Raw genomic sequence first — 24284 nt, 5'->3', positions numbered from 1 at the left:
GGAAAAAAATAAAAAATTGCTCTGCAAACTCCCTGCTGCCATTACGGTCCCAAGCGAGGCAGCCCTGCTCTGCTGTGCGCTCCCAGGAGCACCACTCGTGCTGTGAACAGCTCCTCCTTACCCCATCACTCCACACATGGGACACTATCCCCTTATTACCCTCACCCAGGGCCCTGACCTCAATTATTAACTGCGTTTAGCAAGGACATTATTAAACCTGACTCTCTGCTCCCAGATGAGCTATCATGTGTCTCTCCTTAACCCAGCAGGAACCTTTTTCTCACCCCGTGCCCTCCTTATTACCCTTTAATGTGCCCCGAAGCCTCTGGAGCAACCCCATCCATCCCAGATAATGTCATTTCTAGAAAGACAGTAAAAAGGGCAGGAGAGCCCATTCCTGCAGATTTTTCCCTAACTGGCTCCAAAGCATCTTCCCATTTCCTTTCCAGTTTCATCACCCATCTTTAGTAACAGCTTCTAAAATCCAGCAGGCCTCTCCCCTCACAGAGAAGTGCAGAGCTGCGGATTTGGGCACGTCGGTTTTTAGCAGGACGCTAATCCCTTACCCCCGTGAAAATGAGCGCAACTGTCCACTACGATTAAAAAGCAACCAGATACTAATAACTAACTACTAATTAGCTTACAGTTCGCTGGCAGCTCTCATGGCAAAGAAAAAGAGGAGCGTGCCTGAACCCTAATATAAAATGTCAGCGAATGTCTCTGCTTTTCTGCTTGGCACAGGCTGCTCGCAGCGTGCCGATGACGTGGGAGCAGCGAGGGCTGGCTCTGGGCAGCGCTCCCCGCTCCTTCGGGCTGTAGCTGGGCCGTGGCCCTCGGTGCAAGCTGCAGCTCTTAGGGCAGCTTTACTTCCTAAGCAGCTGGAAAAGCCCGCTGGAGGCTGTTCCAGCAGCTGAACCAAGGAGACCTCAGCAGCCTCGAAGCCTGTTGTTGCCTTCCTTGCTCCTCTTCTGGGGCTTTTACAACATGATACAGCAGGGCTCATCTCATGTGGCAAGGGGATGCCTCCCTGGGTCACCCTGCAAACCCCCAAGCCCATGGGAGACCCTGGTTAATGGGTAACCTCCAGTGGCTGGAGATACCTGCAGCGTGTCTGCGCCCCGCAGCAGGGCCACAGCCTTCACAGAGCCTTTGCAGAGGCCGGCAAGGCAGCTTCCCACCGCCTCCCTTTCCAGCCCCAGATGCCAGCCGTTGCACAGGAATTCCTCGCTGCAGTGCCCCGTGGCTTCACTCAACACCCCTTGTGGTGGCACGCCGCCCTGCTCCATCCCCCAGCCGGGCAATCCCACGTCCCTCCCTGCACCGCCTCGCGAGAGGAAATCAGCTCGGGGCTGCACTTCTGAAGCCAACCGCCTCCCTTTCCCACTTCCATTCCTGTCCTCCGCTACATCCTCATACAGTGCCCGGCACCGCAAAGTCCCTGTCTCCTTCGGGGCTGCCATACTGCAGACAATCCCTGCTGATAAACAGCTGGAAGGCAGGCAAACATCCACCAAACCTACCCTCTGCCTTATGGTGAGCAGCTGACGAGCACGGCAGCCCTCGGATACAACACTATGACTGAATATTGCAAGCACGCCGAACGTTTTGTGGATGAGAATGCTCCCTCCCCTCAAAATATTTGTTTTCGATACCCACAAAGTAGTATAATGTCATTGAGCGAGGAAAGTTCTGGCAGTCGGTGCGCAGCCTGGCAGAGCTACAAGTCCTGTAGGTGTTATGATACACACGCAACATGTTTTACAAATAGAAAGTGGTTTCCAGAGTTCTTTAATATATTCTAATTTCCCCACCTCTGCCCAAAAAAGCTGCAGTTATGAAAATACGGTTGCGTACTGAAATATTAAACTAGAAATGTGAAGAGAGTTGTTTTTTAAAAAAGCTCTCTTTTCAGCTATTTCTTCTTCTTCTTCTTCTCCTTTTTTTTTTTTTTTTTTTTTTTTTTTTAAGTCAGGTATGTTTTTAGCAACTTAAACAGGTTGGGTTACCCACAAGAAGTAGTAATTTTTCCACCTAGCAGATTGAGGTATTCATACCTTCTTTAAACAGTTCTAAATTTATTCTCCAGTATTATTCAAATAGAAATATTTGCATGTACACCCTGAATCGGATAAAACCCTTTCAGTGTTAACCCATGGGTAGAAACCACACAAATGAAGCAGATTAACAAAATGCACCTTCTTTGAATCCAAGCAGCCTTTGGAAGAAAGGCTTCCAAAATCCATCCTGCCTCCACCGCTCATTATTCTTTATTCGTTTTACAGGAGAAGCCCGCTCAAGAGCAAGGCCAGTACCGGGACAACGTGCAGTGAGACAGACCCCTCACCTGAAGAACTCGCTGGCTAGCAGCCAGCTGGGTGTAAGAAGCTCTTGGTCTGTTCTACAGGTGGGAGACCAACATAAAAAAGAGCCGGAATGAGAAGTGCTCGGAGCCACGCGAGGCACCTTGGTGAGAAGCAAGCATCGAGCACCTCTGTCTCACCCCAATGCCTCAGCCACAATGCCCAAGTGCACCAGCTGCTTCTTGTGAATTTGCGAGGTGCAGAGAAGCCAAGCTGGCACTTTGCAAGCCCCTGAGGTCTCCAGCTTCACCTTCAGGTGAAGTGATGACACCTTCAGCCAGACCCCTCACAAGACCACAGAGCAGAGGCACTAAGGGGTCACACGGAGCGGCTCGTGCTGCCTCCATCAGCACCAACTTCGCAGCGTCCACTTGCATAGCAAAGGGGTGTCACTGATTTCCTCCGGGAACCTGAATGGCTGGGCCAGAAACTGCGTCCTAACAGTTGGGTAGGTATTTCCATCACCTAAATGAAGATGTTTTCAGTTTGTCTCGGGTGACTGTCTCCAGGAACTACACTTCTCACTTCACTTTCTTGGGATTAGCAAATAAAAAAAAGTTCCCTGGGGACTCCAAACCTATGTGAGGGGCAAGGCAGAGGAAAACTGCAGTCTGCCACAGGACCTGGGGACTGTGATACCTCAGGCAGAGGACTTCAGGCAGCAGGAGCTGGAAACTATTGGGGGGCTTTCTCAGGCTTCGCAATTCCTTTATTCCCACAGCCTACAAAATGCAATCACCGCATGCAATCCCAATACACCCCTTCACAGTGAAGAGCAGCCTTTCTAATCCCAAAGACCCACACATGGATGGTCTCCCAACTTCTTGTATATCTAACGTGTGAGGCAACCCCAGAGCTTCACGTAGGTTGTGATGGGGAGACGCTGTCAGGCTGCACTGCTACCGGAGCGGGGGTGAAGCCATGCTGGGAGCGGGGCTGGCAGTGAGGCACCTGTGCAGCAGCTGCAGGTCACGACCACAAGGTCTACCTGTAGCCTGAGGACAGAAACTGAGAGAAGTTGGTGCAAATTATGCGAATTACCCAAATAATGCTTGCTGGAAAATTACATCCCCATTCTGCCATCCGTTAGCCTGCAAGTCGCTCCTCAGACAGCAGAAGAACAAATACCAAAATAAAATATTACTCAGCAGAAGGTGGGGCTGACAGATTGTGCCTTCAGCATTTCTTAACTGCTTGCAAATAAACTCCCATCTTAACAACTCTATTTTTTAGGCCAGGTCCTCACCTGGCCAGCTTCTTGGAGCTAAACTCAACAATGCTGTTTCAGGCTAGCATGAATCCATGACTTTCAAGCAGTTGCTGATGGTTTCTGCAACCTGCTGTCTGTCTCCAGGTTGTTTGCCAGATTCAGTAGGATTTCTCTTGGTACTTCCCACCTCCTGCTGCTGCACAGGGGCCCCAAGCCACTGGGGTCTGTACGGGGAGCCCAGCTTCGCTGCGCCCACCCAGTCATCGGTGGAAGGTTTTACACCTGGCTCTTCCCCTGGAAAATGTGACCCAGGAGATGTAACCCCGACCGTCGGTCCAGTCTCCAGCCCAGTTGAGTCCCAACCCAGCAGACCATGCGGTTAAGTCCCGAGGGACTTAAGCATGTGCTTAAGTGCTGTGCTGGATCAGTGCCTTCACAACCAGTCCGACTGCTTTGTTAGCAGTGCTGAGCACCAGGGCTGAGCTCCAACAGGAAATAGCAGCTTCCCTTTGAAGTCCTGCCACTGATGTTCACGTAGGTGGGACTTCAAAGAGGAGCCACCGCTTCCCCTCCCAGTATCGGAGGCCCCAGTGTTAGAGAAGCAGTAGTGCTGGTTTTAATTGCATTAAGGGATGCTTTAGGGCGGACGATTCAGCCCTTCTCAGTAAAAGGACAACTTTAAAAGGTTCCCACCTGCTGGCAAGAGACCCAAGGAAAGGTTAACTCGCATCCCAGAATGCCCTTTAGAACACAGGTCTGTGGAAAGCAATCTCTTCCCCTCCTGCTAACTGTTTTCCCTGCTGACACTGGAAACTACCTGGTGAGCTTCTCATTTACTCTGGAGCTGCACTGCTGGCCATCATAAGGGTCCCTCGCCAACTGGGACGTGGACAAGGAATGGCCAACCTCAGCTCCCGTAGCAGAGATCACCAAGCCAACGCCAAGAAATACCCCCACAGGCAACCTAGATGGCTGATTCTGCTGCTGACTGACTGACAATCATACATGAGAGCACCTTTAACCTCTCTGTATCTCCTCTCCTTGAGGGAAAACAAACCAGAGAAGTCCACATCCTATATGGTGTAAATAAACTCACGTTACACCAAAACCTGACTCCACTTTTCCTCTTTCCAGTCTTGCAAAGATTGCCAATATCCAGCTGTGCTCTAAATCTCCAACCAGAAGCAAGACTCGGTCAGACAGGAGAGGGATCAGTCCACAAATACAGAAAACCCTGAGAGGCACTGATCACTGAATGCACTAGAGAAGCAGCTAGCATTCCCAGGAAATAAAAATAACTGTGTGCAGGGCTTGCACTGATTTGCAAAGCTCTTCCATGTTCATTATGCTGTTTTTCTCTTACCTGAATTTCCATTTCATATCCAATATATGCAATCTGTATTCCATATATTTCTATATTCAAAAGCCAGCTACGTAAGTAGGCATGGATTCTGATGGAAGGTGAGTAATTGCATGTTATTTGAAGGCTGAGCACTTTGTGGCCTCATCACATGGAGTTCAGCTGAGCTTTGCTGTTCAGGTCGCCGACTTGCCGTAACCTGGTCATCTCACCTGACCATTTCGTATTTTGTACCTCTGCACACAACCCTTGCATGTTGTTTGTGGAACAAACCTGAGTCAGCAGCAAAGCAGTATGCCAGTGGGGAGTAATAAGAGGAGGATGTTTACCCCAGTAAAACCAGCTAAGCACAGATGCACCCCAAAAGTGCAGAGAGAGCTCGATGCCCCCAGGGGCTGAAAGGAGCAGCAATATCCACACAGTGTGACAAGACTGGGCTTGACCACCCAAATGATCCCAAATCCTGACATCTGTCCCAGTGTGAAGAATCACTGAAAAGCTGAACTGAAATGGTTTCTGGCTCTGGGAGAAAAGATCCGTGGGGAAAGACATGGCCACATAGATACAGCTTTGCTTATCCAACTCAACTGCAGAACAGCTCGTATAGAAATGCTTGAAAAATTGCCTCTTTTTATCAACAGAAAAGTGTTTTTTTTCAATAGATTTCTCCTAAAGTTTTAAACTTTTACCATAAAAATGCCACTGTGCATTTTCGGTCAAAATTACGCAATTATACTAATATTCTGCAGTTTCCCATTAAGAATTCCTTGGATTTAGGAGTCTGGGAATTTTCATTGCTATTCTTTCTGAATATTTAATCAACGTTTTCCACTGAGGGTGAAAAAAATATTCTGTCCAAGTGTAGGTTTCCTTGCAAGGTTGAGAAGGGCAAGGGGAAGGAGGGGGCGCTGTATTTTTCCTTAAAGACACAAACATTCTCTTATAATTTAAGTCACCGCTGCACTTGTGAGCCTGACAAATTTAGAGGACTTAAAATCAATCAGTAAAAAAAAGAGCTTGACCACAAAGGAAGTTCTGGTCAACCCTTCAGCTTTACATCATAGGCAACATTTATTTTATCACAGCCTTACAAAAATTAAAATAGAAAAATGCATCTTCTTGGAAAACAGTAGTTATTTTCTTCCCCTGCTCAGATATTTTTATAAGCCCTGTTCCACCAGCCTCACTCATGCTGAGAATCACCTTACCCTGCAGAGCAGACCATTTATTTAGAGGCAAGATATTATGTCCCAAGCAGGACACTAAGATGCCTCCACCCAACAAAAACTCTACTGTGCAGCTGAGCTGGACCAACCTACATCCCAGGTCCAAGTCTGGTTTGAAGCATTACCCATACTGTCTGGATACTGGCCTCTATAAATAAACAGGCAAGAACGTTTGGAGAAGAGGTGAAGCCTTTCTCATTAGTTGTGAGCAAGGAAGGAAGTTGTACCTTACCAGAGACTGCGGGAATTCACAGCTCCCTCCTTCCCTTAATAGCACTGCTGGAGGCAGAGAGGAGCAGGGCAGAGCAGCCTTACAGGGATGGTCCAGCAAAATAGCCAGGACGACCTGGGAAATGAAATACCGCACATGAGTAAGGGTGGCAGAACTTGCCTGACAGATACCTTTCTTGCTGGCTAATCATAACCACGATTTATAGCTGTTTCCATTAAATCTTAATAAAAGGACACAATGGCACAGAGGCTGATCCGAACGGCTGGCAAACACGTCTTAACCCATCTTTGTTCACAGAACTGGTTCCGATGTTTGTTACCTCCCTGCGGCCCCTGCTTGTTTTGGTTGTTTACACGGATTGGCTTCAGTAAAACTGCCACTGGTCTAGGAGGAAACTTCTGGTCAGAAGACACATAAACAGACCTGACCAGGGCTGGTTTCGATGTTCGGCTGGAGCGCAGCAGCCCTACATTTGAAGGCCTGATACAGCTCAGGGAGCTGGACTAGGATCTGCTAAATCCCAGAGGGATATCTCAACTCCCAGGCAAGAGGCCACTCTTGGATGTTGCTTTCCTGTAAGAGTCATTTCAGGCTGGACACAAGTACTGAAAGATTTGCTGCTACCAGTGAGACCAGTCCAGCAGCCCGGAGGCCAGAACCCCGACCCAGAAGGAGCAGGGACTGGCACTGGGTCTCCCATACGCCAAGTGAGTGACTTGGCTAGCTACTGGTTTACTGCGGTAATAAGAAAAACAAAACCTTGATGGATCCCGTGTCTTTCAAGCAGAACGGAAAAAACTTGAAATCTCACAACCTCTTGTGCAACAGGAGAACCATTTCCTACTCGCTGCCACAGGGGGTAAATCTGCAGGGTTTATCACCTCGTGTCGCCAAAGTCAGAATCTGGCCTGCTGCCTTCCACCCTCATTCAGAATGCACTTTCATCTCTAGTATAAACACCGAGACATATCAAAAGCCCTGTTGACAGTACTGCTCTCATTTTCTGCTTTCAGAAGTTGCCAAAATGTACAAAATTAAACTCTCTGAGTCACAGTAGGCTGTTTTGTCAGTTTATCCAATCGGTAACGCAATACTATCGTAACCTCTATCATTCTCACTCTTCTTTTTTTCTTCCCCCACCCCCTTTCTTTCTTTCTTAAGCAAGAATTTCCCCTGGAAGGGAGCAGAGTTCCTCCAAAAATTAAATCATAGCATCAAATTTCAAAACCACAAATATAAATCAAGTACCGTTCCATTGACACGGAGGAATATTGCTTTGCACGACATGCTGCAGGAGCACTGTCCACGCCACAGTAGGTACTCTAGCTATTACCACAGCTATAGTCTAAGGAGCTAGAGGAGCTTCTCTGGGAATTTCCTCTGAAATTGCAGGAGCTGGAAAGGAGCACTGACTGCTCCACTCTCTCTTAGCTACTACCTAAAAAGCACATTTGAGAACTAGCTCTGTATTTCTTTGGTGTTTTTCCTTGATCCTTTCAAAACTAATGAGAAATTCCGGACCTCAAAAAATACAGAATTAGGTCCTTCCTAATTTCATTAATGAACACACGAGCAAAATAAGCAGCACCATTTAACAAACTGCAATTCTGTGGAAAACTTCTAGGAAAACAGGAGCAATGCCAGACGTTTCTCCAGCACAGGAGCTCCTAAGCGAGGAAATACATCCCCACAGTAAGGCATGCATGACATTTCCAAATGACCTTCACTTGAAATCAAAGTGTAACATACATTACCTCAGTACATAATTCATTCTTAATCTATTAATGATATGACTCATTAACGTATTAGTAGCAGTAGCGGTGTTAATAGTAGTAATACTACTGCTAATGTCATTGCCGTGCTAACAGGTTTCAACATGCTCGTTCTTCTACTCACACACAACAAAAGGCTTTGCGACCCAGTACCACAGAGGTGGTGAGACACGGAATTTGATAGCCCTGCCGGTTACCACATGGGGTGTCTGCTATTATCTCTTCTTATCTCCCTGAGGAGTCTCAGATCTAAATGTGCAATCAAAAGGGTCGGTCAGCGGTAAGATCCCTGACGGTATCTTTGCTGGACACGGGATGAAGCAGTCGAGAATGTCTTTTTCGTATTCCTCCGATGTTTCTGTAATTATGCAATCAGGTGTGAAATGCCAATGTAGGACACACAGGGCTGTAGCACAGATTTCTGTTTCTCCCAGTTGCAGGAATACTCTTACCTCAGGGAAAGATTTTATGAAGTCATTTCGCAGAGCTTGTCAAGAGCTACCAGGGAAGGCTAACACACAGCATAAGAAAAGCTGTTGCATGTCTGGTTTTCTACCCTCTGTTTCCCTGCTTGGATATCTCACCTGAAAAGAGGTCAGAGGAATTGCTCTCTTAGTTTGGGACTTCCAAAAGTGCAGTTCCCCTGACCCTGGGGCGAGGTCTGCGTTCACCCACCAGGCCCTGCCAGCACGGCCACGCAGGCAGCAACGCAATGACTTCTGACCACGCTGGTTGGTACAGAAAGTACTGCTCACAAGAGGTGGGCTGAAATCCAGATTCTGGTTTCAAGCATCTTTAAAAATTTCCTGCTTTACAAACCCAGCCTTAGGGTCAGGCCCTTCCCTGGTTCTAGAAAACTAGGAAAAGAAAACTGGATGGTATCCCTGGCCTCATGCACTGATAAAATCTGCAAGCATGGGTCCACCTGCCCCTCTCTGGTCACGGAGGTGAAAAGGAGCCATCCTGTCATATCTTGCCACATATCCCTGACTCCTGCATGATGGGGAATCCACACCTCAGCAGAGAATCAGCTGGGAGCCACAGCTGGGGTGGAAAATATCCACAGCAGCATTATATAGGAACAATAAAAAGCAAGACTGTAATTACCTTCCTGCTCACCCTCACGGCGCTGCAATGAGGTCTCTGCCACGAATGCCTGATCTCCATACAAGGGCTGTGCATCTCAGTATATCCTAACAGTGACCGCCCTAGAGCTCTCACCACAAAGCCTGTACGGTGTAGGGCACCATACAGGTGTCGTGCCCACCAGCCTTGGGCCTGCCTAGGGCTGCTGGAAACCAAGCAGGGGAGCCAGCTGGGGCTCCAAGCCCCACACGAAGAAGCCAAGCAGCAGACTGCAGCCTGTTCCCCGCTCAGGTGGGCGTCTGAAGGACACCCGTGGAGGCGGCCGATCCCGATGCCGCTCGGGTGCAGCCCCAAGGCAGCTCTGTGTCCCGGAGAGGGGTCACCAGCCCCGTGCCAAGGCTGCATGGGATGGCAAGGGCCATCCAAGCGTCTGTCGATGTTTGCCGTCACCACTGGTTTATCTGGCTCCCACCTGCCAGCTTTTTGGAGCCCCCAAACTGTTATTATCAAGGAGATCGTATTAAGTACTATGTGCACAAGTGAGTAAGTAGACAGGCTCACCCCTCAGGAATGGGAAAACAAAGTCTCACAGGCAGATCTCTCCTCCTCCCTTTCCTCAGGCTTACCTTCATTTTTGGAGACAGACCCAAAACCAGCCCAGCTCCCCCCATGCCAGGCGCAAGGGACAAGGCCCCAGGATCCTCTCTGCCCATTTTTAGCCTTTTTCACAGCTTTGCCCAGGTCGCCCAGCTAACGGGCTGAAGCCTGCTCGCTGCACGTGCTGGAGTAACTGCAGCCTTGCCGCAGCTGCCTGCCTGCCTCCTCCTGACCCAACAACCCCCGGCAATCTTCCACTGGGAAATACAGCAAGTGGGGGGTTTCACACCCCTGAAAACAAGGGAAAAGCCCCTGATGCCTCTGTCCCACTGTGCTGATAATCTGATATCGATAATCTGGAGAGTCTGTCCTGTACACGTACTGTATGGTGGCCCACGTGCTGGTGGGGGAAACACACAGCTTGGTCACCCCATGCCCCCAGCAACCCTTCTGCTGCGACCTGCAGAGGGGCGAACTTCACCTTTGCAGAGCTTTAGTGAAACCTCCACTGCTGAACCCTGCTCCTCTGTAGAGGGGGGGACAGTCCTCCCAGTGCTCCTGCGCTGTAGGAACATGGGCTTTTACATTCAGGCTGCTTTATGGAGGCTCTTGAGAGGAGAGGAGAGCTCCTAAATTGAAACCACATTGCCCAGCCTGAGCCAGAGCCTGCTGCATGAGCCCTGTCTACTCCCCGAGTCTTTCCAGTGCTGCTTGCTTCGCAGCGAGAACAGGGAACAGTGGGGTTACAGATCCCAGGAATCTGCCAGCATGGAAACAGGAACAGCTAACAGCTTAAAGCCTCCACCAGAGCTCAGGGACGCTCTTCCATCTTTCCAGGTCTTGGTGGGTGCACAGCGGTCTGAACAGCTCTTTGTGTCTGTAGCTGCTACAAGAGGAACACCTCTCCTCTTTTTTCTTTTTTCCTTTTTTTTTTTTTTTTTTTTTTTTTTCCCAAAAGAGAAGCTGCTGGGACGTGCTCACCATCTCACTCTCTTCTGATAACCCTTTCGGCATCCTTCCGTTTTCTGGTGATTCAGTTGTTACCCCCTGAAATCTGATTCCTGATCTCAGCCCTCTCTTATCAGCTCCTTTCGCTGAGGAGTCCCAAAGCAACGGGTTAGTTTTAATCTCTGCGCTCTTTCTCTGTCCCCGAGGCCTCGTTTTGCTGGGGGAGGAGGTGAGTGACAGGGCGGACGTTCGGGGGGGAAGGGGCTGCCATCCATTAACTCGCTCTTATCTATCTATTCATCTGCCCGGCAAGACAAAGCCATGATTGTTGCTCCAGCTGACAGACCTGCGCTGGCTTCGCTCCAGCTCCTGTGGGCCAGGGGCGCAGAGGAGATGCAGAGCCACGGCCCAAGTGCAAGAGGCCCCCCCGCACGGGCTCCGTGCTGAGCTCTGCACCCCACATCTTCCCGGCTGCTGGTACCCAAAGCGAGCCCACCCCGGCCACCTGCTCCCTCCGGTCGGTGTCTCAGTTCTGCTGGGTGTATGCGTTTGGCCGGGTGCATAAACCTGCCCTGAAAACATGGGATTGACTCTGCGCCACCCCGGCATCCGGCAAACCCGTTTGGGGCTGTGCTCTCATTTAAGCAATTATATGGGATATAGGGTGCTAGAACATGAGTTCCCTTATCTCTGTTTCCCACATCACGCCCTTTCCTAAGGCAAATTGATGCAGCCCCATTGAAGCCGAGGCACTGACTGACACTAGCTGAAGATCTGGCCCCGATTCTGCCATGCTTTGCCTCTGGGTAGTCATTTACACCTGTTCGTCGTGCACAGGGCGACCAGCAGCAACCGCTCGAGCTGCGTGGCACTGCAGCCCCATCCCATCGCCTTCAGAGCCCGCCGTGCCCCGCACCGATCCGTGGCACGGGGCCCCGCTCCCCCCGCATCTGAGTCGGTTTTGGCGTTGCACATAGGCATCCTCTCTTCGGCGGCTACTAACCCCTGAGACTGCTGCCAAGTCTCGTGAAAGAAAAAGTTGTGACCCGATTCCTGGAGGGTGACTTGGTGTAAATAACTCTCGGTGGCAGGATGACACCCTCCTGAAATCTAGCAGTGCACTTGTCAGCCCGTGAAGCATGGAGCCAAGAGCCAGTCCCCACACAGCTTCACACGCCGAATGTCTTTTCCTCCCCTTGCACACGCAAAATCCCTGGCAATTTCCGGAAGAGCTGCGGTTGTGCAAGCCAAACAGGGCTTGGCTTATTTTCTGAATCATCCAAATAGAGCCAGTTTGCATGGACAACATCAGCTTTTGAGCGAGGCTTGCTAGGACTGAAAAAAAAGCTTTATGCCTGAATTAGACCCCGGTTCCTGCAGCTAGCTGGCTTTCCTGGGTTGCCCCTGCAGCCAGCTTTAACCTCGGGGCTGCAGAGTCTTCCAGGGACTCTGCAGACCGATGTCCGTGCCCTGCTTGTAACACACCTGCAGGAATGGAGCTGGACTTCCTCTGCCCTTCTCCTGGTCTCGGGGACAGCCTGTCGCTGGCTCTATTCGGTAGCCTGAGAAGAGACTGTGCAAACAAAGCTGAAGCTGGGCAGCCACCAACAAACATCTCCATGGGCTCTGCTTTTCTTGGAGGCTTCCAGGTATGACAGTCACTCTGTTTTTTTCCATTGCCATCCAAAATCCAATCTCGATCTCAAACCAAATGGATCTAGCATTTAGATCTAAGGCACCACGGTTAGATCTGTGGCTTGCTTTGGGCTTCTAATTTCCATGGGGATTTGCATAATAAAATACAGTAATAGGCTGGGCATGTACAGCGAGCTGTGGCTGTGAGCCAGGAGCTAATGAGCTCTATTGCAGACTCTTTAGCTCCGGACAAGTCACTTGACCTTCCAAAGTCACATCATCCCCATCTGTGAAATGGGGTAGTAATACTTGCCTCACAGGGGTGTTGTGAGGATTAATTAGTTACTGCTTGTACATCACTTTGATGATCTTAAGAGCTACATGCTTCTTAAGTATTGTTATTATATCATGGCTGGGAAGATATTGCAGCTGGGGCTAAATCCCGCCCTTGGAAAAAGATGCGTCTTCCCCCACGTCTTGTAAAATCAGCTGCTGGGCTTGCGCAAGGAGCATTTATATAACTTTGGTACCAAACAGCAATATGCACCTCGTACCTTTGACGTTGCCAAATCCCCAGAACAATATCCTGCTGGCAGTCATGTGGTGCACCCATCCCGGCGCAAACAGCTTTGGGCAGGAGCCCGATTGCGAGCTCTTTCTCTCTCTTCCCCCATGCCAACCTCTCTTGAAATTAGTAAATGTTTCCACCAGGCATTTCAGAGTTGACCTCAGGTCCAGAGCTCGGCGCGCCACGCAAAGCCCCCGGGCACGGCAGCCCACGGAGGACACGCTGCGCGCTGCCAAGAGGACGCCCCGCGCGGGACCGCGCGCCCAGGACCGCCGAGCGTGCTCTGCGCAGGGCAAAGCCACGGCAAGTCTGCAGAAAGACACATATGCGTACGTGAACGCAGCCAGGAAAGGTAAGCTCCCCTCACCCGAGCTCTATCCCTCGGGTTGGCACTTCTCGCTCAGCCTTACACTCCCCCCGTACGTTTTCTGGAGGGCAAAGCCCTTTCTCCTCCTCAGCATTTGGGCCTGAATGATAGCAAACAGCGCACAAAGAAAAGGATTTCACTGACTGCACCGGGCTACGGCTCAGGATCATGAGGCTCAAACCACAGCATCCAGCCAACTCGTGGAACACACAGGAGTTACGCATCCAAATTTCAGTGACATTTAGTGGAAGTCGGCCAAATGGCTCCCTTTGATTCCTTTGAAATCCGAGCCATAACTGTCACTGCATCTTAGACGTGTGAACTGCTCTGAGAAGGCTCCCATATAGATTAGACCGCGATCAAAGAGTTCCTCTAAACTGAATTGCACGAAGACGGAGAGCTGAGGAGAGGCTGATCGGCAACAACAGTGTCTGCAAAAGAAGCCCCCAGACTAGCAGGTTCGCAAGGGTTAAAGAAGAAAGTTGTTTGGGTAGACGGTGTACATTAACTATCATTTTCAGTCAGCATGCAATGACTAGTTAGCGGGGCTTATCATCCTCAGCTATGTGAGGAATTACAATAAATGCCTGAAATGCAAGCAGGTTTCCGGCTTAGGTAGGTAAATAATGGGAGCCACTATTTTTGTCTGAGCTGCAAGAATTCCCTGCGCACACACACTCCCCTCCCCACTGTAACACGTCTAGCCCTACTCCCTGCTGCTTGCCAAAATGAGGTCCTTTCATGCTTCCTCGGGACTTTGCTTTGTCTGCAGAAGTAGCCAACTCAGGACTTCCTCCTTGGTGGAAAGCAAGAGGTTACATTTGCTGCACTCATGCGTTTAAAATACTTCTGGAACGCGGTGACCGAAGGACGAGTGGCAGGAGGTACGAGCAGCTCTGAGACAGGGACTGCACGGTTTGTAGGGACAAGGTAACAAACAAGCGGAGCGGAGCTGTGGCACTGTCAGAGCCTGGTAGCGATCCTCCCGCTGCCTTCGGTGCCATGAGGCTTCACCTCCGCAGCACATCCCGCGCAGAACGTGCTCTCAGACGGCTCGGTACTTCAGCTGCTATTGGGACAGCCAGTGGAGAAAAACACCGCCTGCCTCTGCAGGATAGGAACAGGGTAAACTTTGGAGAGCACTTAGTAGTAAATAGGGAATAAAGTCATTACAGTCGGGCAGTTTATTCTCATTTAGCCCAAGGCCCTTTTCCCTGCCCTGGCATCCCCTGGCACGTGCCTGACCTGGCCTCTCTCGGAGGCCCCTTTGAGGTTTGCGCGACGCAGCCTTCACGCGCCAGCTCACGAAAACCCCGGGCGCCTGCCCCAGGAGGGGAAGCAGGGTGGGATCCTGCGCCTTGTGCAGTCCCGCGTTGACTTGGCCATGCTCCAGGTAAGAACCTCAGCCCGTGAATGCTCCAACTGATGTGAGCCACCGCTGGGGAAAGCCTGGCAGAGGCACGGAGCTGGCGGTGCCCGGAAGGGTTAACCAGCAGCGGGGCTCACGGCGTGTCCTCCCTCGCTCCTCCACACACGCCGTAGCTCTTCGCAAAGTGAACGTATTAACACTGGCATGCTCCCACACACCGCCTTGGCTCCCCTCCAGGAAATCATAACCCAGCTATTTGGCACACAAGGCCGCAATTTTATTTACACAATCAACTTCTTGATAAACACAAAACTTACAAAATATACCACACCCTTAAAATATATATATATATAAAAAAAAAAAAAGGAAGGAGTGTGGGGAGAATTGCAGTAACCTGAATGTCTTGGCCAGAAGGCCAACCCACTTGATTTGGTAGCCCTATCCCCAAAGAAGTCACCTGTGGCTACATAAGGGTTTGCCCTGGCTTTGAGGCAGGATCCTGCTCAGGGAGGACGTGGAGGGGCTCCACGGGGCTGGGAAATGCGGGGTGCATCTGTGCTGCCCCAGGCAGGTTTGCTCCTGGGCAGCGGGGAGTGCAGGCACCAGTGGCACCCCCAGCCCTCAGAGCCCTCGCCTGGTGTCACCACTGCTCCCAGTGAGCATCCCTGTCCCCTGATGAGGGCAAGAGTGCCCCACTTTTCCCATCACCCCAAGGCACTGTCAAACAGCTCTTGTCCTCTTCTCAGCGTGACACTGTGGGGAGGGTCCCGTCCCTACGAACGCTGCAGCCTTCAGCTCCATGCCCCTTAATCAGTCTGACCAACTGCAGGTGGAAGTGTAGGTGTCCTCTGGGGAAGGAAAACATCGCTGCCAGGTTTTCTGGAGACACGCTCCACTTCGCCAGAGCACCTTAGCTGGGAAGCCTCAGTCCCTAGCAGCCCCAAAGCTTCGGTTGACCCCCTCAAAGCTGTCCCCTTGCCTGGCTACTTGGCAAGTGGCTCAGCCTCACTCCATTGACTCTGCAGATATGGGAGAGCAGGGCAGCCCCTGGTGCAAGCTCTCCAAAAGCTGGGGCTGATGCTCGTTCTGCCAAGCTTCAAACTGCACCAAGACATAAGCATTAAGACAAGGAGATGCTTATCCACAGCCCAAACCCCACTCAAGAGAAACTGCATGAGGAAAAATAATGGGCCAAGGGCATTAAACTGATTTATACTGGCTGAGGATCTGGACAAATCTACTTTATTCCTCACAGATAAAAAGATCTGCCCGAGGCTAATAAGCTTTTGATAGTTTCGGAAACAAAGATTGATTTTATTTATACTTTTTTTTTTCACAAATAGGAAGAACCACCTTCAAATACCTGAGACACACTGCAATCATTTAGACAGATAAACATCTTGATTCCTAGAGATAACAGGAGCTGAATGGTTGGCCTCAAAACCAAGCATTCGTGACAATTCTTGAAACAAGAATGTTATTACTCCCCATTTCCACAACAATTTACATGCGACTGCAAAGAAAACCCTTCTCCCTGTGCAGCTGGATCATGTACTCTAAACACGCTGCCCGCAGCCTTGCCACAGTACCTGAACACCCGGAGCTGGGTGCTGCCTGCCAGAGATTTTCCTTCTCTTCACAGCTTGGGAAGGGAGAACACGGGTTCACCTAAACAGACAGCAAATGTGATGGCAATTTCTCCTGCTACACAATACAAAACAACGACCACGTGTTCGCTCCCCTCTCTCCCTCTCCAAAAAGCAGCAGTTGAATAAGAACCACCACAATCAGTCAAGAGGGGAGCTTGCCCTTGGGGACTGCCCCTCAGCTCACGAGGCCAAGTCCCAGAGAGACTGCTGTGGGATGCTGATACAGCTGCTCCAGTCCAAGCACCTGTCAGTGCTGTCTTGTTTTTGCAGTACCCATCCCTAAGGGTCTTGCACTCACCTCCACAACTAAATATTTGCAAGGGGTAATGTAGATGTTTCCTATCCATTCAGCTGCCCGTCAACAAAAAGCTGTGCTTGTATTGTGAAGCATCATCACAAACACCAGGTGTTGCTGGATTTCTCTAGAGGGGTCACCTCCTGCAACTTTACAGCGAGTAGCACCACAGCTACTGGTTTCCACTCCAATAATTTTAATGTACCTAAGGACCTCATCTCTAACTTACAGTCAATTCGTATCCCTTGTGAATGCAGGGACTTGAATGCCTAAGATGCAAAAACCAGAAGGCAACTTTCCTCCAGCTCTAGGCACCAAAACGGCAGGATTTCTAAAGCCGATCTCAAGATCCCACTTTTCTGAATGCTGCCATATAAAAGAGACACAGCTCTCAGTACGCAGGTGGTTAATAAGAAGCGCTATAAACTGGCGAACCAACTGAACTGGTTTGCTGGAAGTACGTTCTGCAAATAGCCTCCTTAGTGCATCTTTTCATCTTACATACATTACATCCAAAAGCCAGGTGCCTTGTCAGAAATGACACTGGGACACCACGTGTTCCCAGCTGCACACACCGCTTGGCACACTGCTGCTGCTCAGTGCGGGCAGGCAGTGGGTGCTCCAGCACGCAGCAGCAGCCCGTGGCCTGTGTGCTGCTGGCTGGGTGCAGGCTCCTGCACGGCCAGAGCAGCAGTGGTGGCTTTTTTGCAGGGCAAAAGTGGGCTGAAGAGAGCCTACAGCTCTCAGGAAAACCACCTCTCCCAATGTGATCCATCCGGGAGGGATCAGACCAGTGGCCGACAGCACCACAGCTCTCGGTGTTGCTGAAAGTGGGGAGACAACACTGGCAGCATCAAAGGCACTGAGTGCTCAGAGCTCCTGGACGCCTCCCATATCCTTGCCAGCATTTGCAAAGCTAAAGGGCTTTGCAAAAGGGCTTTGCTAAAGGGTTTTGCAAAAGTGTGTAGCTTTTGGGAGAGCATAATTAGGACCAGCAACCACTGCCCCTTCAGAGTGACACTGGGGTGAGGATAAAACACGAGTGATCTTCCACCTCACCATAACCCTCACACCGTGTTTGCCCCCCTCTTCTCCTGCATCTCTGCAGAGGCTGAGATGCCAAGACCAGGGGGAACCAGGGCCCAAATGAGACCTTCATGGCCCTGCAAGAAAGCTCGGGGACCTTCCAGCTGAGGGACATTTCCAACAGAAGCACCCGTGGTTTGTCGGAAACGGGCTCCAAACTGGCCTCGTCAAGCCTCTGAAATAAGAGCCACAGGAGGGCAAGATGTGGAGGAGGACTTCAAGGGTGCTTTCAAATGAACTGAATCAGAGGTTTACCCAACCCCGCTCTTTCAGAAGTTTCTGAATAACGCACTGGCTTGAACCACTGGAAAGAAACAAATAAATGAGCTGGCAACTTTCACAGGGAGGAGCCTTGAAGCCCAGTTCCCAAGACCACGCCAACCAGCTCGGTGTGACAGCATGCAGGAATGAAAATAGGTAGGTAACATTAACAGAAATACACTGAAACTTAATAACAGCAGCTTGTCAGGACATGCAGCGAGGAGAAATGGCTCATAATAGCTCCAGCTTGTATTATGAATGTTTCAGAGCCACCTGGCTACGCGAGCTGCCTCAGCTCAGCTGGTGTTCTGTGTACGCCGTGGTGAGCCACGCTGCGTGCTCCGCAGGGCGGCCGTCAGGCTGCAGCCCCAACACCCGCAGAGACATCCCGAGAGACACCGCTCCTCTCGGCAGACCCTGCGTGTCTTAGGAGAGCAACGCAGCATCGAACAGAGCCTCTGACGAGCTAAGGCCGCGTCCTCCTTTGGTGTAAATCAGCAAGGCTCACTCGGGGCAAACGGAGTTGCCCTGATTTACACCGCCCCTGCGCTGCAGCCCCATTGTATGAATGCCTCCTCGCCTCGGTCCCAGCTCCCGCGTGTCTGTCAGTAGCTTCCAGCAAAGGCACAGCTCGTAAGGGAAAGCAATCCCCCTGCCTTTCCTCTCCCGATCTGATTCGCATACAAAATGGGCTTCTGAACTCAAAAATTATGGGAGGGATTCAGGGAGGAGGAAAGGGAGACACAAGAGCCCTTTTATTTTGCGTCTTATTCACAATGAAAATTGGCACAGAAGCCGACCACATACATTAACATAGTTTGGGCAAGTTTAACTCTCATGAATACATTTCTGTGGAAAAACTATGTGACTATGGAAAAATCCCCTCTTTTTTGCCACTTGAAAAGATAACAGGCTTCTATGTGGAACATACCCAGAACCTGCCTGATTCAGAGACATGGAAATACAAAGATGAATAAGGCTGAGTTTCCCATGCTAGGGGCCCATGGAAAGTGAGAGGGGAGGAAGCAGTAAGGAGGCCCATTGACTCGCCAGGAGGACTTTCATCCTACAGGTGAAGGAAGTATTTGAAGGCACGAGTAACATTGCAGGCCTGTTCCAGAGCCCATTTAAGTCACTGGCAAACATTTCATTGACTTCACTGGGATGTGGGTCAGGGCTAAACAGTTTTCAAATATAAGCCAAGGCTATTTCTACATCGCTGCGTAATGAGTGGGATTCAAAGCCATTCAAGTGTGCCCAGTGCTGGGACTTACCTGCTGGCTGTCCGCAGCCCTGGCTGCTAGCCTGGCTGCTGCTTGGGCGCAGATCTCCGTAGGAGAATTTTTGAGAGGAACCGCTGAGGAAGAGCTGAGCTGAGAGCCTTTTTGGAGGCTTGTTTGGACTGAAGTGTGCACTAGACTTCAGCCACGTCTAAGTCCGGCGGGCTGGAGGAAGAACAGCTCTGGCCAAATGTGCTGGGGCAGCAACTCCTCTCCTTCTGTCCCGTACCTCACCTCTGCTGCCCCTCGCCAGGCTCAGGCTAAAGAGGGCTCCCCACATGTGCTGCGGGGTTTGCAGTGGGCTCATCTGCTTGCCAGTGGGCCCCTTCCCTTGTGTGGTGGTAGAAGTGTACCTGGATCCCAAATCTGGAATTTAAAGCCAGCCCAGCCCCCAGCTACATCAGCTTGTGCTGGGACCTTCTGACCCAGCCCCAGCCCAGATGCAGCCTTCCAAGTGCCACAGAATTGCCTGAGTTACACAGAAAGTGGCCCTCTTCTTACATCCCTAACTGCAACCTACAAGCTATTGCCATTCCTATATCGGAATATGGGAGGAAACCCCTTCTCCTTTGCTCACTGCCGTCCCACAGCACTAGCCCTGCTTCACTGCCCTGTTGATGGCTGAGGATGGTAACCTCAGCGTTACTATTTTCTTTTGAGTGAGCGTCTGCTTTATTACTAGCCTATCTGATATGACAGCTTGCATTACACGTCCTTCAACAGACCACTTGAGTAGCACGCCATTGTATTAGGCCTTTAATATCTTTCTAATTAGTTTAATAAATTACTAATTGAACTCTTTAAATGACTCATATTGGTGCAGTGAGTCTCACTGTACAGAAAATTCAGCGATCTCAGAAGAGGATACACCACAGAATCATCCTCTCCTGCTAGGTAACACAAAGTTAAACTGTGGGGTAGGCACAGGATAGGGCATTTTCTCCCAAGATTAGCAGTTCAGAGCCCGTACCGCTGCGACGTATCTAAGAACCACATCTTTTGCACCTGCCTGAACGCGGAGTTTCCACTGATGTCAGCGTGTGGAACAAGCGAGGCGTGCAGACCCACACATCGGGGGCAATGGATCTGCAGAGCAGATCAAAAGGGAGCGTCCTCCCGCTGGGGCGAGCCCGTCCATAGTGCTAGCTGCTGCCATCGTGACACTCAGCACACATCGCCGCTGATGTCACTGCTAACTGTGGTCCCACTGGGGAGGTGGGGCTTGGCAGCGAGCAGCAAACAGGATTTCTTGTGGACTGTCCAACAGTGACCACTGCAGCAATGCCAAGAGGCTGCCTTTGCCTTTTCCAACTCAACTGTCTTTAAATACAACCCAGGACCAATGTCTGCACCTGGCAATAGCTTGGCAGCTGGCAAAAAGTAACTGAGTCTTTCAGGATCTGTTCTGCACATGCACAATTCGCTGTTACTGTGCTTGCTCGGATGTGTCTGCCTGACCCTTCACTCACTGAGCTGCTGTTTTTTCCCTAGCAGCCAGCCTGCTCGCCACCTCCCTTGGAGCAAAGGATGGGGCTGTTCTCACCTAGCAGTGACCAACAGTGCTGCTATCTGCATCAGCTCAGCCACATTCACCTCCCAGCTGAGTTAACAGAGGGAGATATGCACTGCTGGGGAGTACAGCGCCCAGCCTGCGGCAGATACCTACCTCGGGAGGAGATTGGTATTGCTCCCCAACAGCTGCGGAGAGCATTTAGCTCTGGATCGGCTGTAGATGTCCACACAGGGCCAGAGGAATCCCATCCCAAGTGAGTGGTCAGATGCTGAGCCGCTGCTGCTGCTGTGATGGGTTAAAAGCAGAGTTGTTTTACTGAACAGCTGGCCCTGTGTGTGTCCCTTGCTCCTCGCCCACCGATTTGGCCTGCTTCTAAACCGTCTTTTATGATTGCCCCTAGCACGGGAACCTGTCCCTGCACCTCCAACAAGCAACAAGAACATGAAGACCGCCACGTGTGCACAGGCAGAGCTGCTCTAACACAAAGGCTGGAAGCAGAACTGGTTAGCCAAGTCCTTACCTGCAGACAAAAAGCCCCAAAAGGGACCTTTGTAGACATCTCAGCTGGTGTCCTGCGTTACCAGTCAGCCTTTCGCCCAGCAGATCTCTGAGCTTAGAAAGCGACGTGGTTCCCTGCTATAATTATGGGTATGTTCCCACTGGATTCGGCACCACTGGTTAACCAAACATCACGCATTAGCTCCTCGGAGAAAGACTATTTATTTTACCCACACAAGGTTTATCTTGTAGGAGCCATCAACTTTCCATGGAAAGATCAGGCTCTACTATACATCAGGCATTAGAGGCAGCTTCTAAACTTTAATATCTCCAAAGGAACAATAACTGTGACCCTTCCAATATTTTATATTTGCAGACAAGCGCTATGAACTCACTGGGATCAGCAGGTGGTGTGTGTTCAGCTGCTCGGAGCAGCATTCGGCCTGCCTATTCCCAGCGAGGGCAGCTGACATCAGAGAGGCAATGCCCCGTGAATGTGCCATTCAGCGGACAGGAGGGCCCACAGTCTGCACGTTAGACATGAAAGTGTTTGTAACATGCAGATGTTTTCCATGCAGAGGCCAAGCAAAGTGATGGACGAGCTCGTGTAAATCTTGTGCTGTTGCGTGTTTGTTGTTTTAGTTGTTGTTGTTTAAATTTCTCCCTCACATGCCCCCATTTCCTTGCCTTGTGTGGAAGAATGATAGCATTAAAAATAATGGGTTATATCCGTAGCTGATATCATTTGGTGTGACTCCAGTGACTTCACAGAGCTATGCCTGTTTACACAAGCTGCAAGTTTCTCCCATCAATTTAAAGCTGTACAGATTTACATCACGGGGAACACGGCTGTTTGTTTTTTCCCTCGCTTGATTAAAGGGTCCTCCCACGGCCACGTGAGCCAGAGCAGAGCTGAGGTGCTGAGCAGGAGAGGCCCACGGCTGCACCCACCGCCGCCTCTCCTTGTTGGCGCGTAGCTCCGTGCCCTCCCCACCTCCCTGAGTCCCAACACATCCCAAATGTCCCTGAGCCCTGCGGAGGACGGGGCCCTCTTCACCACCAGGGCTGGGGGTAAAAACTCCTGCTGTGGTTGATAGGGGGCAGTGACCTGGATGCACAGGTCCCTCTGCCCAGGTGATTTCCTTAACCACCAAGCTAATGGCTATTTTTAAAAAGTTCTCCTTCCCTTTCATTTTCATTTCATGAAACATTTCGAGACGCCTTGCTTTCATCTTCCTATGGAGTAAAAACACATTTCGAAACCTGACCATTTTCTATTAAATGAAATTCTTGTGTTCCCACTTGCCCTAACCAGAAGTACTGTACCATCACATCCGCAAAATATGCTGCATTGTGCTATGATCTTGTGCCGTTCTGCAGAGAAACATGACAAGGTTTCACATGGCATTACAACCCAACCTCACTCAATACTCCCCTCCTGGAAGCAAGCACCCATCTACGCACACAAAGCATGAAGCCAGACACTTCCCTTTCAGAAACAGTTTGCTGAGCAGGCTGGAGAGCTTAAATGCTGCTGAAAACAACAACAACACTGCTGGACAACGAGCTGACCCAGCCTGATTTGGGGATACACTGAATAATCCAAAAGAGCAGGTGACTTAAATACCAAATTCCTTGCCACATTTACTGATTTAATGTGACCACTAAAGTTCTCCAGGCTTTCTGGAAGCCCTAGTTGTGATTGCAGGAACCAGTATGTCCAAGACAATTCCACAGGTTGAACGCTGTCATTAAAAGCGTGACCTGTTCCTGCTTGAGGCAAACGATGGAGTCCCTGCGGGAGTGGGAGTGAATTAACTGCCTGTACCATCCGTCACTGCAGGAGCTCTCCCCTACGAAGCAGGACCACTGGAGGTCTCTGAGGCCATGGTAAAAGTCTCACATATTTTCCAATTAAAGCTGAGCTTCATACTGCCTAGTGACCTGCAAGACGTGTTTGGAGTACATTTGCTGGATGAATTGAGAGAGCACCCAAGATGACGAGGGAGAATTCCAATATAAGGACAAACCTTTTCACCAGGAAAAGTGGTCAGACACCGAGACAGAGGTCCAGAAAGATTGTCTCCGCCTTGGAGATCTTCTAAACATGATGGGACAAGGCCCTCAGCTACCTGCTTTGAGCAGGAAGCCCTGCTGCTAGATGATCTCCAGAGCTGCCTTCCGCCCTTAACTATTCCGTGTTTTCATGAACACGATCCCGATGTTTGGGAACCACTGCAAGAGTGTGAGATAACCTCTCAGGGGCAGGATCCATGTCCTGTTTCTCAGCCATAACACTATTTAAATAAGAAGTCATCAAAGAAAAAGCAGGTATTCTTTAATATTGCTCACCTGCAGCCCCAGTCACGCCTATTCTCTACAGCCCCATGCTTAACGCGGCGCCTGTTTCAGAAGGAGGTGCCGAAGCCTCCCAGTTGAGCCTGCTGCATGCGGAGGCCCTTCCCGCAGGGCTCTGCTCCTGAAGCCCACCTTCCCAGCAGTGTGCCTACGTGCCGCATGTACGCTGCTTTCCACGTGCCCTCCCGCTCTGAGATCAACGTTTCCAGCCTGTTCCTCCTTCCCCGGGGCTGCTGACTTGCTGGAGGTTAAGCTGCCTCTCAAACAGCCCCCTTCCCACTTAGCCTGTATCCCGGGATTTTCTTCCATGAAAAAGGCACTGTAAAGGCTCTGGGCCCTGTGCTATGATTTACACTTTTTCATCTCCTGTAGAAAGCCTGCCGTGTATGTGATGATACCATTCAGCTCCGTTTACCTGAGAACTTAAAAAAATACCGTCGGAGGTTGTTTTTTCCATATGGGTAAATAGTAGGGGTGGGAGTATTCCTTATGGGAAACCTGGAACAGTCGCACTCTGTCGGCCTGACATTTCCTGCTGTAATTGAAACTTTTGATGTTAAAAATTCCATTTACACAGTGTCTCTCTAAGCCAGGCGGGGAGAAGGGCAGAGGTG

Source organism: Aythya ferina (assembly GCF_964211825.1).
Source record: "Aythya ferina genome assembly, chromosome: 3".
Lineage (NCBI taxonomy): Eukaryota > Metazoa > Chordata > Aves > Anseriformes > Anatidae > Aythya > Aythya ferina.
Note: the sequence above shows the minus strand (reverse complement) of the source record.